The sequence below is a fragment of the Leucopleurus acutus genome, assembly GCF_964270905.1.
Source record: "Leucopleurus acutus genome assembly, chromosome: 4".
In the NCBI taxonomy this organism is placed as follows: Eukaryota; Metazoa; Chordata; class Mammalia; order Artiodactyla; family Delphinidae; genus Leucopleurus; species Leucopleurus acutus.
Genome location: NC_139146.1, coordinates 131096989 through 131117302, shown reverse-complemented (window position 1 = coordinate 131117302; position 20314 = coordinate 131096989).

Genomic DNA, 20314 nt, shown 5'->3' with positions numbered 1-20314 from the left:
GACCAAAAACTAGGTCTATTCTAATAGTCCAAGTCAGAGAGGGCGACTTGGATTCAAGCTTTGACAAGAGAATTGGGGAAAAAGATGAATTCAAGATTTGTTTTGGTTGTAGAATTGACAGAACTCATGACATAACTGTAAGAAAGAGAGGAAACAAGAGTACATACAAGTACACATGTCAAAAGTATATAGTTGGATAGATGGGTCCAGAATATAGATGAAAATTTTTTTCTTTTTTTTATTGAAGTATAGTTAATTTACAATGTTGTGTTAGTTTCAAGTGTACAGAAAAGTGATTAAGTTATACATATATGTATTCTTTCTCAGATTCTTTTCCATTATAGGTTATTACAAGATATTGAGTATAGTTCCCTGTACTGTACGGTAGCTCCTTGTTTTTTACTTGTTTTATATATAGTAGTATGTATATGCTGATACCAAACTTCTAATTTCTCTCTCCCCTTCCCCCACTATCCCCTTTGGTAACCATAAGTTTGTTTTCTATGTCTGTGAGCCTACATCTGTTTTGTAGTTAAGTTCATTTGCATCAGTTTTTTAGATTCCACATAAGTGACATCATATGATATTTGTCTTTGTCTAACTTACTTAACTTAATATGATAATCTCTAGGTCCATCCATGTTGCTGCAAATTGCATTATTTCATTCTTTTTTATGGCTGAGTAATATTCCGTTCTATATACTACATCTTCTTTATCCATTCATCTGTCAATGGTTGCTTCCATGTCTTGGCTATTGTAAATAGTGCTGCAGTGAACATTGGGGTGCATGTATCTTTCCAAATTAGAGTCTTCTCCTGATACATGCCCTGGAGTGGGATTTCGGAATCATATGGTAGTTCTACTTCTAGTTTTTTATGAAATCTTCACAATGTTCTCCACAGAGGCTGCACCAATTTACATTCCCTTTTCTCCAGCATTTATTATTTGTAGACTTTTTAATGTTGGCCATTCTGACTGGTGTGAAGTGATACCTCATTGTACTTTTGATTTCCATTTCTCTAATAATTAGCAATATTGAGCATCTTTCCATGCAGCTGTTGGCCATCTGTGTGTCTTCTTTAGAGAAATATCTATTGAGGTCTTCTGCCCATTTTTTGATTAGGTTGTTTGTTTGTTTCATATTAAGCTGTATGAGCTGTTTGTGTATTTTGGAAATTAATCCCTAATTAGAGAATGTGGATGGGGTAGAAAACAGGGCCAAGACCTGAGCCTAGGGGGGCCCTACATTTAGAGGTCAGGAAGAGAGAGAAGAACTTATAAAGGAAACTAATAAAGAGGTAGAGGAAATCCAGGGTGTAAAGTCACAGACACCAAAAAATGAGAGTATTTTAAGAAAACACAAGCAGATAACTGGCTATACACAGTTGAAAGGTCAAATAAAATGAGAACTTATTAATCTCATTGGATTTGACAATATAGAGGCTACTCATCATCTTAACAAAAGCAGTGTCAGTGAAGTTTTCTGGATTGAACCAAATTGGAAAGGACCGTAGAGCGAGAAGGTAGAGGTACCGTGTAGAAATAACTTTCTAAATGGCTTGTTGTAAAGGGGGACAGAGAAATGAGATGATAACTAGAAGAGATTGACATCTCAAGAGGGGGCTTGAGGTTTTTTTGTTTGTTTGTTTTATACTTTAGGTTGAGATATACAAAGTTTGTTTGCTCCTGGGAGTGAGGCAGTAGAGATGGAAATATTGATCATGCAGGAGAGAAGAAAAGTAAACAAAGGACAAAAGTCCTTGACAGAGGATGGGGTCCAGAGCTCATGGGCAAATTCGACTATTGATAGGATAATGACACCTTATCAGTTTCATCATGAGGGAACAGAGAAGATGTTGGTGGGTGTACATTCTGGTGGGTCTAGGGGCTTGGTGGTAAGATTAAGGCTTTCCTGGTTGATTGATTTTCTTTTCTCAAACATACATAAGTCTAGCTCATCAGCTAAAAGTGTCATTTGCGGCTAAAAGGTCTACATAAGAGGAAGGGGTCTGAAATAGTCACCTTTAAAATTAGCATGCACCTAGTAGACAAAAGTAGTGGGATTACTTTGTAGTTCAGCTGGTATGAGACCGTTAGTTTGGCAGGGAGACAATCAGCGCAGTTGGGAATTTGCTGGCAGCAGACTCACACTAAAAAATTGCTAAAATCAAAAGTAAATGTTTCTGGTCTGGCAGTTTTCCTCCAAAGAGTAACTCAAGGATCCAGACTCCTCCTACCTTGTGATGCTGCTATATGACCTATGACCTCCAAGGTTACTGAGGAAGAGAGAGTGAATGAGTAGCTAGCATCCTGGTGTTTTACCGTCTCTGCCTGAAAGGGATACACATCCTTGTGCTCACACTCCATTGGTGAGAACTAGTCAAATGCTCCTACCTAGAAACAAGGAGGCTGGAAAATATAATCCTGGACAGCTGCTTCCAGAAAGAGTGGTACATGTGGAAGAGAAGCATGAATCTTTGGTGTCTCTATCACATCTATGAACAAGGAGATACAAAATGTCAGGCAGATTTAAAGTACATCAGATGAAAAAATGGAGAGTGATGCAAACTGCTTTTTAAATAGAATAATCAGTGAAGGCCTCTGTGGAGGTGAAATTTAAGTAAAGGCATGAAGTGAAAAGAGGGAGGTATTTGAGTTACGAGGGAATTGTGTTTAAAATGGAGGAAACAGCAAGTGCAAAGGCCCTGAGGCAGGCATACATTTGATGTGCTTAAGGTGGGGAGTGGTAAAATTTTTGTGTAAAGGGTCATATAGTTAATATGTAGGCTTTGATGGGCCATTAGATCTCTGTTACAACTACTCAACTCTATCATTGTAGCATAAAAGCAGCCATAGACACTATATGAACAATTGTGAGTAGCTATTGTCCAATAAAGCTTCATTTACAAAAACAGGTAACAGACTCTGGTTTAATGAAAAGCAAGAAGGACAAATTTCTTCCCAGAAATTTGAATAGTGGGCAAGGAGTTAGCAGAGGATAGAGAAGTCAGGGAGGAAACCAAGTGTTAGATCAGATAGAGCTTTATAGGCTACACTGTAAGGGTTTTGGATTAATTCCAAGGGCTTGGGAAAACTGTGGGAAAATTTTAAATAGGCATGTAAAATGATCTGATTTACTCTGGAAAAAGATGACTTTGGCTGCTGTAAGAAATAAACTCTATGGAAGTGAGAGCAGGAGTAGGGAGACCAGTTAGTATAAACAAGAGATGACGGTGGCCTCAACCCACATGTTAGCAATGAAAACGGGGAGGAGTTGCCAGGTTGGGAATGTGCCTTGAAGGGAGGACCTACTGGATTTGCTGATAAGACAGACGTCCTGCAGAGGAGGTTCTTGAGCTAATGTGCTAGGAAGATCAAAGATGATGTAAAGTTTGAGATTTCAGAGGTGTTGCAGTTTCTGGAGGAGACATGGTCCAAGGCATGTCCACAGAAGTGAGTGTCTATGGTGAAAGCACACACGCACGCGCGCACACACACACACACACACACACACTATATATATATATATATATATATATATATATATATATATATATATATATATGGTGAAGATGAGTAGTGATCCTGGAAACCATGCTCGATGAGAAAATAAAAAATAATGTGTATTGATAATCTTGTGTCCTTTGAGTCAGCAGTGACCATGACAACACAAAGAGCCAGCTGTGTCATGTACTGTCCACTGACACGACCCTGTAATCAGAGAGGAACCTCTCCACAGATCTGCCCAGTAACCACAAGCAAAAAATAAGCACATCAAAAGAACCATCGTTAAATAATATGAAACAGGCAAACCTTGGTTCCTGTTTCCTCACAGTTCCCACAAGGAAGCACAATCTTGGCTGGAAGCGTGTCTTGACGTGATCTCACATTCGGATGGACATCCATCCAACACCTCCTGAAAAATAAAATTGAAAAGCAATTGAAGTCTTTATGAACTTTCACAAAATGCCACTGAGATAGTTCATCCTTAAACTACTGCAACAATCCACAAACCCAGGTACAACAAGTGTCCCACAGTCTCCCTTCTGTCTCCAAAACTTCCCAGAACTTTCTCTGAAAGCTGGCCTGCACAAGTGTCAGGCAGGACTGAAGGGCAGCAGCCAGAGGGAGGCAGAGATGTTGAGAAAATTTGTCTGGAAGGCTCCTCACATGTGCTCCTTAGTCCACAGACATTTCCTCGCTGCCTACAGTACTGCGGGTCCTTCTGTCAAATAAATAGTGTTTGTGGTCACCTGCAGGAATGGTGGAGATGTCATCAGACTAGGCGATGGGCAGGAAGGGAGCAATAAGAAAGGCGATTCTAGCTGCGCTGCACAGGGAGATCAGCTCAGTGCTTTGTGACCACCTAGAGCGGTGGGATAGGGAGGCAGGAGGGAGATGCAAGAGGGAGGGGATATGGGGATATATGGATACGTATATGGATACGTATAGCTGACTCACTTTGTGATACAGCAGAAACTAACACTCCATTGTAAAGCAATTATACTCCAATAAAGATGTTAAAAAAAAAAAAAGGTGATTCTAGGGGAAATTCCCTGGTTGTCCAGTGGTTAGGACTCCACACTTTCACTGCCAAGGGCACAGGTTCGATCCCTGGTCGGGAAACTAAGATCCTGCAAGCCACGTGGCGAGGCCAGAAAAAAAAATTTTAAAGGTCATTCTAGAGACCTGGACCCTGAAGAAGGACATCCTTGGCAGGCAATATGGTCAAGAGTATTTACCATGCATGACTGGGTAAGGGGTCAGAAAATATCCTGAGTTCTTTCTTTCCCTCCCTTCCTTCTTTTCTCCCTTCCTTTTCTTTCTCTTTCCCTACTCCTTCTTTTCTTTCCTCCCTCTCTTTTTTCTCCAATGAGTATTTTATCTACCTATCAATCTACCCATTCATCTCTCTATCTACCTATCCACCTCTCTATCTCTCTGTGTATCTGTATTAGTCACGGTTCTCCCAAGAAACAGATAAATAGGATAGATAGAAAGATGATTGATAGATAGGTGATAGATAGATAGGTAATTGACTGATACATACATACATATAAGAGGAGATTTATAAGGAATTGGCTCATGAAATTATGGAGGCTAAGAAGTCCCACAATCTACCATCTGCAAGCCAGAGAACGAGGAAAGCTGGTGGTGCAATTCAGTCTGAGTCTAGAGACCCAAGAATCGGGGGGCGGGGAAGGAGGGCAGGGGACGGAGGGGTGCTGGTGGTGTAAGTCCCAGTCTGAGTCTGAAGGCCCAAGAACCAAGAGGTGGGAGAAGATGGATGTCCCAGCTCAAGCAAAAAGAGCAAATTTGCCTTTTCCTCCAATTTTCTTCTATTTAGGATGGCAATGAATTGGATGATGCCTACCCACATTGGTGAGGACAATCTTCATTCAGTCTGCAAATTCAAATGCTCATCTCTTCTGGAAAAATCGTCACAGACACACTCAGAAATAATGTTTTAGCAGTTATCTGGGCATCCCTTATCCCAGTCAAGTTGACACAGAAAATCAACCGTCATCCTATCTACCTATCTATCTATCTATCCTGAAAGAAAAAAATACAAATAGATATGTATTACTAAATGTCAGTACTGCAGCGAGTTGGATCCTGCCCAAAGGACCCTTAAAACTGTTTTCCCAAGAGCTCCATCAAGGGTACTTTAAGTGTGGTTGGTAGACCAGCAGTATCAGCATCCATCTGAGAGCTTTTTAGAGATGCAAGTTCTCAGGCCCCACCCTAGACCTACTGAATCAATAAATGGTGTTGGGAAAACTGAACAACCACATGCAAAAGGATAAAGCTTGACCACTGTCTTACACCATACACAAAAATTAACTCAAAATGGATTAAAGACTTGAACATAAGACCTGAATCCCTTGAAACTCCTAAAAGAAAATCTACATAGTAAACTCCTTGATATAAGTCTTGGTGATAATTTGTTTTGAAGTTTAGTTGATTTACAATATTGTGTTAGTTTCTGGTGTAGAGCAAAGTAATTCAGTTATATGTATTTTTTCAGATTATTTTCCATTGTAGGTTATTATAAGATATTGAATATAGGTCCATGTGTTGGTGATAATTTTTTAAATATGGTACCAAAAGCAAAAGCAACAAAAACAAAAATAAATGTGTGACTACATCATTCTAAAAAGCTTCTGTATAGCAAAGGAAACTATCAACAGAATGAAAAGCAATCTACTGAAAGGGAGAAAATATTTACAAATGATATATCTGATAAGGGGCTAATATCCAAAATATATAAAGAACTCATACAACTCAACATCAAAAAAACAAACAACCCAATTAAAAAGTGAACAGAGGATCTGAACAGACATTTTTCCAAAGATGGCCAACGGGTATAAGAAAAGATGCTCAACATCATTAACCATCAGAGAAATGAGAATCAAAACCACAAAGAGATATTGTCTCACACCTATTAGAATGGCTATTATCAAAAAATAAGAAATAACAAGTGTTGGAGAGGATGTGGAGAAAAGGGAACACATGTGCACTCTTGGTGGGAATATAAATTGATGCAGACACTATGGAAACCAGTATGCAGGCTCCTCAAAACATTAAAAATAGAACCATCATATGATCCACCAATTCAACTTCAGGGTGTTTATCCAAAGAAAACAAAAATATTAACTCAAAAAGATATATGAATTCCCATTTTCATTGTAGCACTATTTACAATAGCCAAGACACGGAAACAACCTAAGTGTCCATCCATGAATGAATGGATAAAGAAATTGTGTATATTCATACAATGGAATATTATTCAGCCATAAAAAAGAATGAAATCTTGCCACTTGCATCAATATGGTTGGACCTCGAGGGCATTATGCTAAGTGAAATAAGTCAGACAGAGAAAGACAAATACAGTATGATCTCTTATATGTGAAACTCAAAAAACAAAAAAACAATAACAAAAACCCATGCTCATAGATACTGAGAACACATTGGTGGTTGCCAGAGGGGGTTGGGAGGTGGGAGACAAGGGTAAAGGTGGTCAAAAGGTACAAAGAAAAAATAAATAGAAATTAATTATTTTAAAATTTCAAAAACATATGATCTTTATATCCATATTTCTGAAATTTCATGATCATATGCCCTGAATAGTTCTTTATTCCAATCATTGTATTAGGTATTCAGTGGCATTTCGCATCAAAAAACTTATGTCCTTCGATTCTGAAATTTTCTCTATAAATCTTTGATAATGTTTCCCCTCATTTTTTTGTTCTTTTTTTCCGGAATGCCTATTATTATTATTTTTTTAACATCTTTATTGGAGTATAATTGCTTTACAATGGTGTGTTAGTTTCTGTTTTATAACAAAGTGAATCAGCTATATGTATACTTATATCCCCATATCTCTTCCCTCTTGCATCTCCCTCCCTCCCACCTTCCCTATCCCACCCCTCTAGGTGGTCACAAAGCACCGAGCTGATCTCCCTGTGCTATGCGGCTGCTTCCCACTAGCTATCTACTTTACGTTTGGTAGTGTATATATGTCCATGCCACTCTCTCACTTTGTCACAGCTTATCCTTCCCCCTCCCCGTGTCCTCAAGTCCATTCTCTATGTCTGCATCTTTATTCCTGTCCTGCCCCTAGGTTCTTCAGAACCCTTTTTTTTTTTTTTAGATGGAATGCCTATTATTTAAACGTCAGATTTCCATTACCTTCTAACTTCCTTATCTTTCTATCCCACTTTTCACTCCTGGTTTTGTTCTACTTTCTAGAAGTCTTCAAATGTATCCTTTAAATCTTCTATTGAGTTGTGTTTTTCTGCCTTATTTCTATTTTCCATGAGTTAGTTCCCTAATAAATGTTTCTTAGGACGCTCTTATTTTTGTTTTATGTATATAAACTGATTATCTTTCTGAGGATATTAAGCTCTCTCATTCATATATATATATATATATATATATATATATATTTGTGAGCCCTCCATTGAATTTTTTCCCCTCACTTATTTTTCTGTTCATTTGTTCATTTGGGTTCCTGTCTTAAAATCACCTTTCCTCTTGGTTAGCTCTTTATACTTAAAGGTCAACCACCAAATCCTTACTGGAAGCTCCCTGTGCGTGGTTTGCCCAATGATGGGCATTGCTGTAGGATGCTTGGCAGGTGCCTAGGACCTCCAGTGCCTATGACTCTTTCCCTGCCAGTGTCCTGCCAGTGTCCTGGGTGCAAAGCAGGGAATGAAGGCAGGGGAGTCTGATGGTCAAAACCTAGACTGTCATTTAATCCTGTTTCCGAATGGCCTCAATCCCTTCTTTGGCTGTCAACAAGCACATTTTTATCTGTCACAGTTTCATGTCCTGATTTGTCCTTAGCAAAACTTGGTCACTATCAGTGTGGATACCGTGGAGTTAGGGCAGGCCTGGGAGCCTTATCTTGGGGTAAAAGGAAAAGCATGCCAGAGGGCATCCTGCGTTCATTCCAACCCTATTTGGGGGAAGAAGAGGTGCCAGAATATAGAGGCAACAGCAGAAGAGGGTGACATGCAGGTGGCATATGGTGAGAAGGTGCCGCTTTGCCAACTTTTAGGCTTGTCCTCATCCACTCACTTCTGAAAGCCAAGACACTTGCACTTTACTTTTCTCTACCCACTGCTGTCTCACTCTGTCTCTTGGGGCAGTGATGTGGCAGGGAAGGGGAGCCTAACTCAAGGAATTTATTCCACAGGAATGTGCCCATCTGGGGGCCTCCTGTGAACAGAAATGTCTGCTGGGTGCACCACACAGTTTATCACGTACATACAGCTTAGAAATTCTGCTTGTGATCTTCACGTTTCATTTACCCAGATAATGTCATCAAAAATGTCATAATGGATATAAAACCTTGTATGTGAAACTTTTGAAAATTGTAAAGCACTATAAAATTTAAAGAATCTTTCATTCAATAAAAAAGAAACTTCAAAACGCAAATATATATATATATATATATATATATATATATATATATCATAATGGCTAACACTATGGTGTAAATGCACTGCAATTTTAAAAAGTGTAATAAACCTTGTGTATTCCAACCATAAAAAGGAATTTTCCCACCCTTCCTCCTATTTCTCTTGGAACATCAGCAAATTGAGTTGCAAGGGAAATATAATGAAAAGATTTTAAGTTATCCTGCAGACATGAAGACATGGGAAGTTGGCTATAAAATTACATTTGGGTATTTTTGCTTATTCCCTGTTCAAAATCTGTCCAAAATTTCTCTATGAAATAGGAAACTTTCTTCCCCTTTCTTGCCTCTGCACTCTGTAAGCCTCAAGCTAGCTGACCTTTTATTAACTCTCCTCTTCACTCCCCACCCCACCCCCTAAAATACTTAGCAGCACTAGAGACTCATTCTTCATTGCCTGAACTTAAAAAAAAAAAAAAATGAGCCCATAATAAAGAGCTTCTTACCACTGCCAAGTTACACTGTGATCAATCACCAAAAACAGTACATATTCCAAGAGAATAAGTATCAACAGTTTTAAAGAAAACCAAGATGCATGACCAAATAAATATAATGCATAGCTAGATGTATAGAATCAGACGTGTAGCATGAAAGGCAGATGATGTCTTAGGAGTTATCGATTAAACTCCAAATTCAAGTTCGTACGGCATTTTAATAGGAAACATCACAAGCTGTTTTCCTTTTATTTTTTTCACTTCTTCCTTCCCTCCTATTCGTCTCTGGATTGAAGGGTGAGAAGTAATTAGAATAGTAATGATGATGTGGATTAAAACCGAAATCACATGCACTGTAGAAGCTAGGGTACGTTCCTCACCTAGAATATCCCAGTACTTCTACTCCTTAGACTTTGAACATGAAACGTATAACCTATATGTCAGTCTCTCTGTTCTGCATCTTGAGTGTAATGTATGGCCCTACAGTCTAAAGGAGATGTTACATGCGTGATACTACAGCACTCAAAGCAAGTCTTGTTTAAAAGATATGTGATAGGGTCAAGCTTGAATTATCCAAAGGGACTCAAGAGCACGATCCAAGTTCATAAATGTTTAAGGGAGCCTAGACTTGAGCTTTCCCATAGAACAAGGGGAAGAGGAATCAAACAAATTCCAGCTAGATAAGCGGTCTGGGGGAAGGACAAGAATAGTGGGAGAGGGAGGAGGGTAGAAGAAAGGAGATCATAAAGCCAGGAAAGGGAAAGTTTCATTAAACTCAAGTCAGAAAGGAAATTGTACAAACAGTTAATAAAGAGAGATCAAAACAAAGGGAGTATGTTCCCAGGACCCTGGGCGAGTCAGCTGATTGTATACATGGTAATGTGAACAAAACAGATAGAGAAAACAGTGGACTGAGCATTCAAAAGCATTCAGGGCAGGCGCTTTCTGTTTCAGCATGACTGAAATCGTCAGAGATGCTCCATCGCTGCATCTTCAATTAAAAAAACAAAAGACTCCATCCTGGACCATGGCAGTTGGGTTCTAAGCGTTGTTCATAAAAGAACTAAACACTTTTTAAGGAAATTTAGCTAATGAGATTAAAGAACAATGTATTCCAGATTGTGCTGTCATTCTTGACCCATTCTGAACTTGTTCTTATTTCTCCTCTGGGCCAAGCAGCTCACTCTCGGCATTTATCAGTAGGATATGAGCACATGCAAAGGTTCAAGGCCAGAATCTGCAGAAAAACCCAAAATGCCCCCATTAAAAAATTCTCATGGGAATTCTTTGCAAAATGCATGAACAGGCATTTAGCAAATGTATGTAGAAAAGAAGATCCACCACATAAGCCACTCTTCTCTCTGCAGGAAATGATGGTCCAATATCAACAACGTTTCCTGCAGGCCGATCCCTTAGTCACAGGAGTCCAGCTGTTCTTGTTAACAACAAAGGCATGATTTATCTCTCAAGGATGTAAAGGAATGAAAGGCATAACCGAGAAAGTTATGTCTTAAACAGATGGGATGGGTCCCATGGGATAATGACTTTCCCACCATTTAAATCTTCTCCTTTATACATTCTGGTACCAAGCCATATCTCAGGATTGTTCTGGTGTGAAATGCCTCATCACTATCCTGACATTTTACTTTTTTCAGGCTAGCACTTCCTGTAGCTAACAATTCATTAATTAAGTTGCTTTAATTTACAAAGTAAATATTTTTTTTTGCCAAAGCAAGATTTTTGCCAGATCAATTTGTTTGATGGTGTATTTGTTTTCTTGGACGTATATTAATTTGCATGGGTTAAGCCATATTTCTAAACGGGCTGGATAATTTTTCTGAAGCACAATTCCCAGTCTTGCCTTTCCTTGCCTGTCCATTTCCAAAAAGAAAAGCTTCAGCCGAGATATGACTTCTTGAGGAGGCAGATGAACGCAGGAAACAGGAACTAGGATTCACCCAACTCAAAAATCCACACCCAAAGATCCAGCTGATAGAAAGGCCAATGTTTTTACCTCTTCTTTTATAAACCATTGTCAGATCCCTTTTCCCTAACTTACTACAATGCCTCTTTCCAGAATTCAAACAACCAAAAAGTTCAGATAACTGGAATTTTTTTCCATATTTTACTTCAGTAAAAAAGAGACAAAACAAATAAACAAATGGGTGTCAGAGACTTGGAGGTTTTTTGTTGTTGTGCTGTTGTTTTTCTACCTAGCATAGGTTATAGGAACTGTACACATTAGACCGATCGCCTACATCTTATATCCTTATAATAATAATGGCATGTATGTTCAATCATATAATTATATTGAGGCTCTTCATGACAGGAACCATTGAAAAAAGAACAAATTCATTTAATGCTATGTGTACATACTTTATTTGAAAATTTTTTAAACTGGAGATCAATATAACTCTCAGTTAAGTATAACAAGGACACTTCCTGGTATATACATACTTTATAAGTGGAAAAAGTACTCTAAATTCAGTAACACACACACACACACACACACACACATGCAAAATAGTTTTAACAGCAAAGTAAATTCTGTAGAGAAAATAGAATTTCAATGACCCTATCAGTGAAAGAAGCTAGTCACAGAAGACCACATTTATATGAAATGTGCAGAACATGCAAATCTATAGAGACAAAAAGTAGATTAGGGGTTGTCTAGGGCTAGAGGATGGGGGATGGGAAGGGTAGGGGCAAGTGACTGCTATGGATACGGGATTTCTTTTTTGGGTGATGAGAATATTCTGAATTGGATTGTGGTGATGGTTGCCCAACTCTGTGAATATCATTTAAAAATCACTGAATTGCTCACTTTAAAAAAGCAAAAGGTATGGCATGTGGATTATATCTCCATAAAACATTTTTTTTTAAATACCCTCTCAGAGGTGGTTTCCCAGAGCTGCCCAACACACTGGTGGGTCAATAAAATCCAACTGAGAGAGCAGCCAACCTTTGGGTGGATCTCCTTTCCCTCACCCTCTCCTCCTCTTTCTTTGTTGGTGATATTTGACTAATCTGTTTCCTTCCCTGCTTTCATCCCGTTGGCTTGGATTGTACTTCGCCATCTGTTCACTAACTTGGCTTTGAATTTCCGGCCCTCCTTAAAATAACATCAAGTGCTCCTCTGAAAATGTCCACTGATCAAAGCCCAGCCTCCTGGATCTCATGCGAAGTCTGACACCTGAGCGCATTTTGCAATTCTTGACCAGCACTCCTGAACTCTGCCAAGTTTCCACTGTTTTCTAACCTAAACCTCAGTCTTCTCCCAGAGATGTTAAGTTAGATCCGAGGTAGAGGTTCTGATTGCTGCCAGGCCAGGCTCCTCAAGACTTTGCTGGATCTTGTGGCAGTCACATGAATTTAATTGAAATGTGAAATGTACGGAGACTCACACTGGAGAGCACACAGCCTTTTTAAACCATTAAACTGACCTGGATTCTAGTGGGCTTTCCATTTGGACTGGACCATCTTGTCCCCCCTCAGGATGTGGGTTACAGGACAGCAATCCTATCTGGCCCCCAGCATCAGGGATGCTCCTGTCCAGCCATCATATTCAAGTAGGCCATGGAAGCACCTCTCCAAATAATCATTATTTACTTAATGTCCATGTTTGGAATGGCTTAGAAAAAGAAAAAGCCCTAAGAGCTTATCTGATCTCGTGGAAAGACAGAAATCATACGTGTGGTTTCCTTGGGCTGTTCAGCTTTTCCCAATCTCCCCCACCCCACATTCAGAGCTCCTTTCATCTTCATCTGCAGATTCTCTTCAGGAAGTGGTGCTTAAAGGCACAGCTGAACCACTGAGTTGTCCTGTGGTCTGATTCCCTGAAGCCTTAGATTTTGATTTGAAGAAATTGCTTGAAAGCACTATATCTTTTTTTCTCACCACTGGCAAATGGCAAAGTTTTCACATCCTGATAGCAATGCTTTTAAGTGAGAAATATAAGAATCAATTTGTCCATTATTCCATTATTCTACCCAAACACTTAATAATTAAGAGACAGACTAGAATACTTCAATTAACTACCTGCAAGGGTTTTTTGTTTTTTTAAAGTTGATTTTGAAGTTGATAAGCTCCCTAGAGTCTAAGAAAAATTCTTTTAGGCATCCACCTGGAAGTTGTCACAATTTGAATGAATGGTTTATTCAAAATGAAATTTAAATTTCTCTATAGCAATTTTAGTTTCCTGTAACTTTAAATCTTAGAAATAATTTAGTACAACTCCTTCACCTTACAGATAACAAAAGTAAAACCCAGTGAAGAGAAGTGACTTTCCCAAGTTCATAAATATATGACGAAACTAGGACTAGGAGAAAAAACAAATCCTAAGATTCTTGAAACTGGACCTTCTTTTATTCTATGATCAGGCAACAATTTATGATGATGTGAGCCTTATGAAATTTACACTTGACTCAAAAACTAGAGGGAGGGCAAGGAAGGGATTCAGAAGGGATGGGGAAGAACGAGAGGATCAAACAGCATCTTATTTCTGGCTCCGTGCAATGACTGAAACAGAGAATATTAGGAAGACTATTACTTAGCTCCCTAAATCAAAAATAGCAAAGACCTCCTGGCAGCTAAAGAAGCTGAAAAACACTGCCCCACACTCAATCCCTGGACACAGAAAGTACACAGCTTACTATGTCAGGACACAAAAAGACTCAAAACAAATCATGACTCATGCCAGCCTTAAACAGTTGTAATCGTCTCTTATCTTTGTTTGAATACTACTCTCTTCCACCGAAATAATTACAGCAATTATATGCTCTTGCATTTCATAAACAAATGCAAATTCATCCTCAAAGGATCATCTAATATAAAGGAAATAAAGAATTGCAAGGAAGAAATAAAACACACTACATTTCATTAGACCTATCTCTTGATTTTCCTTAGATTTAATCTGATTTCTCTTGTAGGCCTATTAGAAAATCACTTTCTTCTTTTGGTAGAAATTGCCTGTAACTATGTTCTGGAAATGAGCTATTTCTGGCATTGCTGATCTGTAATTCTGCAGAGCACTTTCATGGGGGCAGAGGGCAACCCAGTGAATCACAGAGAGTCTAAGGAGGAAAGCAGAGCACTATGTCTGAACAAGCTCTTTGCCTGAACAGTCACTGGTCTCCTCGGAGGTGTAGCTCGGAACTGAAAGAGAACCTTTAGGGAGGTTCAACACAAGACAGGTGGTTTTGGATCAGGAGGACGGTGCCTTCTGGTGATTAGTACAGAGCCTGGGTTACATTTTGGTTCCCTGATTCCTAGCTTGGTGATAGTGGGTAAGTTACTGAACTTCTCTATGCAATGAGATCAGCCGTACTAATGCCATCGGGTTCTTGTGAACATTCAGTGAAGGAAATACATGACCGTACTTAGCCCAGAGCCTATGTGAATTATATCCTCTGTAACACAGTTCTTGTATCTTTCCTTAGCTAAGGGAATGGGGGCCTGGCAGTACTGCTGGAGAGAAATGTCGTATCACAAATCCACTCCACTCGGCCTCTGCCTCGAGGATTTTGGAAAGATTGGACCCAAACAGTAGCTCAGGAAATTGGTGAGGGAGCCTGTCTATCCAACATCAGAACCACAATTCTTAATGCTATAGACCGGTGTGGACCTTGGCCCAGCAGCATCAGTATCATCCCAGAACTGGATCTCTGGGGGTGGCTCCAGGAATCTGTTACCAGCAAACCTGAAAAAAAAACAGGAAGACACGGACCAGGGAATCAATGATTTTCAGGGACCCAAGTCAAAGAGATTTTAAGGAAAGATGGAAGAGCCAACTGATAGGAAGCTTCCAGGGGAAACTTTTAAGATCATGTGACAATTATCAATTTTACAAATGCTTTCATTCACTTAGCAAACACGAATCCACATGGTGCTTATTAATATTCTAAGTAGAAATGAGCCACTGAATTTATTACAGATCGGCGGGGTAGGCTGATCCCCAAGACAAGAAGGGATCGGCTGTAAAATTGTTAAATAAAAAGAGCCCAAGTACTTATTTTTGGTGACAACAAGTAAAGAGGGAGATGGGAAGATAGCATCTTACTCAACAGCCAGTCCTGGGAGAAAAAGAATCAAGGAACAGAAGCAATCCAATTCTCTAGGGCTTTCAGAATGAAAAAAATATAAGAGTGAGACGTGGGACTGAAATCCAGCAGCTGAGACGTAACCCATCAGGCCAACTGGCAGAAGGCCCAGCAGCAAGGCACCGTCTTAGGAGCTAAACATCTGCCTGTTTTCACATCTCCACAATATGCTAAACTGTGAGCAAAAAGTTGCAGCATTCCACAAAGATCAGGGACACACAACAGTTAGAAAATTCAGTTGCATGTATAAATATTTACCTAGCTACTTCCTTGGGGTCTACAAACCTGTTTCATTTTATTGGCAGCGAACTCCATCATTTCAGCAAGCCACTATATTTTAGTAGCAGGATGGGGAGGTGGGGGAGAGGCATCACTTAAAGTAACTGGGAAAATACATTACAGATTTTTAGTAGTCATCCCACCAATGCCTCTGAAACCAGAGGGGAGTGGGGAGGAGCATTCTCAAGTGAGGTGTCCATGCCAGAGAAATTAACATTCTAATGCGCCATCAGGCTCCCAGATCCTGCAACTTTCCCTACTCAAAGTTAAGGCATCTTGACGCATTTTCAGGTTGAACCCTTCCCCAGAATTTCAATCCAATGCTATCATTAATCAGAAGAAGTTGAAGGGGCTCTAGTTGAGCATCTCAAGTAGACATGCCTGCCAAGCAATCTATTCCCAGACCTGCCCTGGCTTATAGTTCCAGTAGTACTCATTTACCTTCACCTGGCTCTTGTGGACAGCTCTCTCCTTGTCTGTTATTGCGTACCTACTATGCATCCACCTGAGAGCTAGACACAGAAATCCAGACACTTTCTTCAGGAGGCCAGCAGTCTACTTCCTCTAGGAAAATATTCTCAACTTCCTTCCCAGGTAAGAGGGAGAACTTGTGCTCTGGCCTAAGTGGAAATAAAAAACTCAATAGTTTAATAGTTGGATGATAAGGATGAAGAGATCTCTAGAAAGTGCAGCAAAATGAATAAAAAAAAAAAGAAAAGAAAATACAAGGGGAAAAGATAAGAAAAGTGGTACACCCGTTCTGAAAATCTAATATTGGAATACTAGGTTTCCTGAAAGAGAGGACAAAGAAAAAAATGGAAGGAGAAAATCAACAATTGAAAAACTCAAGAGAATTTCCTAGAATTGAAGAACATGGGTCTGAGTGTCTAGCATGGGGGATAAAAATAAAGCCACACAGGCACATCACTGAGAAACTTTAGAACCCTGAGTGTAAAGAGAAGAGCAAACACAGTTCCAGAGAAAGAAAGAAAAATTCCTCCATGTATGGAGGAATCAGAAAGTAAAATAGCCTCAAATGACATAAAAGCATACGAAAACTAGAAATTAATGGAGGAATGCCTTCAAAATTCTGAAGGAAAATTATTTCCAGCCTAAATTTCTATTAGCAGCCAAGCCATCATTCAAGTTTCAGGACAGAATACAAATATTAAAGATATTCAAGGACTCAAAAAAAAGTTTTTTAAGTGGTGAAGGCCTTGGGGTTCAAATAGTGGTAAGTACAATTAATTAAAAGTAAGCAAATTTCAAACAAGACAACTCCAGGGAATACAGAAGGTTATGCAAAGAAGGAAAACAATAGCACATTCATAAAATTCATCTATGAATAAAGTACAGCGGTAATAACAACATAAACCTTTCTATTGATCTAACCAAAAGTATAATATAACTATATTGGGAGGTCAGGGGTTAGGAAAAAAATATGTGAGTGGAGTGTGTGTGTGTGTGTGTGTGTGTGGTATGAAGGAAGGGGAAGGAAGAGGGCTAAAATCCTCATCTTCCAACATGAAAAGTCAACAGATAATGTCTAAAACTGGAGGGGAAAATCAAGGAGTAGAAACAGTAGCATACTATCCATGAATATGGAGGAAAATACCAAAACCAAAAATCAGCTAAGGGTTATCAGTGTTTGCTTCTGGGGAGGGGGAAGTGGAAGGGGAGGGAACAAGGAAATCATTTTTCATTACTAATTTTGTAGACCTTTTTGACTCTTAAAATTACGAGTGATAATAATGTTGATTAAAATAAATGTGGGAATAAGCAACAAGGTCCTAATGTATAGCACAGGGAACTATATTCATTATCCTATAATAAACAATAATGGAAAGGAATATGAAAAAGAATATATAATGTATAACTGAATCACTTTGCTGTACAGCAGAAATGAACACAACATTGTAAATCAACTATACTTCAAAAACATAAATTTTTAAAAATAAACAAAAATAAATAAATAAATGTAGAAGAGGCTGAGGCCCAGCACAGCTAAGGAAAGTAGTAGGATAGTATCTGAAGTTAGATAACCCTGATTGGCATCCTACTTCTGCCCCCTGACTAATGACGTGATCTTGGGCATTTTAACCCTTATAAACCTCAGTTCCCTCAACTTAACATGGGGGTTATAAAAATAAATAAATAAAAATATAAAAAAAAATCAGAGTGCAGCTGCAAGGCTTAAGAGATAAAGGGCTAGGAAGTGATTAGCAGTGCCTGGCACATTATAAGGCCTCTTCCTTGAACACATATTTAGAGTGTATGCTCTGCATCAAGTGCAGTAGACACTGGGGATGTATCAGTGAATGTACAAGATCCCTACCCTCATGGAGCTTCCTAGAATGGGAGAGACACGAAACAATAAAATAATACTAAATTAAAAATTCAGTGCATTCAAAGGAACAAGTGACACGTGCTATGGAATAAAATAGAGCAAGGGAAGGGATATCCAGACTGCTGGGAAGGGGAAGTGGGATAGTGCTTGCCATTTTAAATAAGTTGGTCAAGAATGACCTCACAAAAAGGTGACTTTTGAGCAAAGACTTGAAGGAGTGGGGAAGCTAACCATTCATACGTTTGGGGAAAAGCATTTGAGGCCAGAGGAAGAGACAGCTCCAAGTCTGCGCAAGTGCGTGGCCAGTTAGGGAAAGAGCCAGGAAGCCCGTGTGGATGGAGCAGTGAGGGGAAAGTAGCAGGACATGAGGTCAAAGGGGAAATGGCCAGAGAGATCATGCGGAACCTTGATGCTTAAGCAGGACCTTGGCTTTCCTTAGAGTGAAATGAGGGGCCATTGCAGCTACTAGAGCAGGGTGACACGATCTGATTCTCCCTGTGAAAGGATCGCTCTAGCTACTGTGTTAGGAAGAGACAAAGCACGGCGGGTCCTTCACAGGAAGTGGGAAACCAGTAGGAGGTGCCTGCAGTGTTCCAGAAAGAGAAGATGCTGGTGACTCAGACCAGCAGGGTTGGAGAGAAGTGACTGGATTTTCTATGAATAGATTTTGCTGTTATTTACCCAAGATGATACACAGGTTAATGGCAGAAGTATGAAGCTACAGCTACAGCTTCCCAGTCTTTTCCTGAATAAAGAGACACTATAAATGGAAAATCTAAATTGAAATACCTTATTATTTTGTCCTTATGTAGGTTAATAAAATTTGTAAAAGTTGCATTTCCTCTCAGTCATAAAATCTCTGTTATTCTGTAGGCCTTGACATTTGTATACAATGGATGGATCAGAGATTTTTTTAAAGGGGCAATAACAATTGCACACATGACACCCATGTCCATTTCTTTTACTTTGCATAATACCTTATACAGTAAATATAATTTAGGTATCGCTTTAGGTAAATATTTATTCATTCATCGAACACTGATAAATAAGCCATGGACTATACCCTCGGCTTGCTTAACAGTGTAGTGAGGGAGGATAGATGAACATAAATAATTTAAACACACAGAAGAAGGAGGTCAGTCTCAGAAAACGAGTTCAGGTTAATTGCTCTAGGGAGTTCCAGAACGGCAGGCAGCCATTCCTTTCAGCTGGGGGAGGGTCAGGAGGTGGTGTGTGAAAGGCTCCATGGAGGAAGTGACACCCGTGGGACTGTTTGTATTTGCACTGCAGGATGGGACAGAGGGCTGGATATTCCTGGAAGTGAAAAAACATTTTTTTCACCTAGTAGGCCATTTCAATGTATATAAGAGGAATGATAATTTTTGAAGAGCCACTGGAGCATAGGGCCTGGGAAGAGGATTAATGGAAATATGAAAAATAGGGTAAAGAAAATCATATTAAGGAGAATTTTAATATTGCCAGATAAAAGACTCTGGATAAAGATGATCATAAGAAGAAAAGAACTAAATGCCAATGGGAATCCAGTCATCAGAGAAGGGTTCTAAGGCACTCAGCCAAGACACTGACCACTGGTCCGGCTGTGAGTTTCCCAACTGTCAGTTTTACTGTCCAAGATTAGAATGTGGGCAGGAACTTTGGGGTTAAATTTAAATTGCCAGCTAAAAAATTATTTCCTATTTTCTTTTATAGTTAAGATTTTTTTAAGTCTTTGGACATTTATTTCTCTATGTTGCTTTGCTTTCTTTCCAACGTCAAGGAAGAAATGGTAGCAATCCTTTTTCCTTCCCCTTCTGCATCCCTCCTTCCCCAGCTTTAGCAAAAGAACACTAACAGTGGATCAAATGGCCAGCCATGTGCTTTGGGCTCATTTTTATTGCAAGTCACTGGGGTCAGGATCAAGACCAAACCAGGACCCTCATAAATCATAACAAAGATGCTACACGCAGTGAAATACACCTGTAGCCAGCCTTTGCATCTCAGTGAACTTGACTTCTGCAATCTGGTTAAACAGTTTTGTTGTGTTCCACCAACCTCTTGCATGCCCTAATTAAGTAGGAATGTAGCCCCACTTAGCAGGCTCTGAGATTTTCTGTAACCCAGATTATCTGGAGAGCTCTCAATTTTATGATGGAATTTTGCAGTCTTTTGCGAA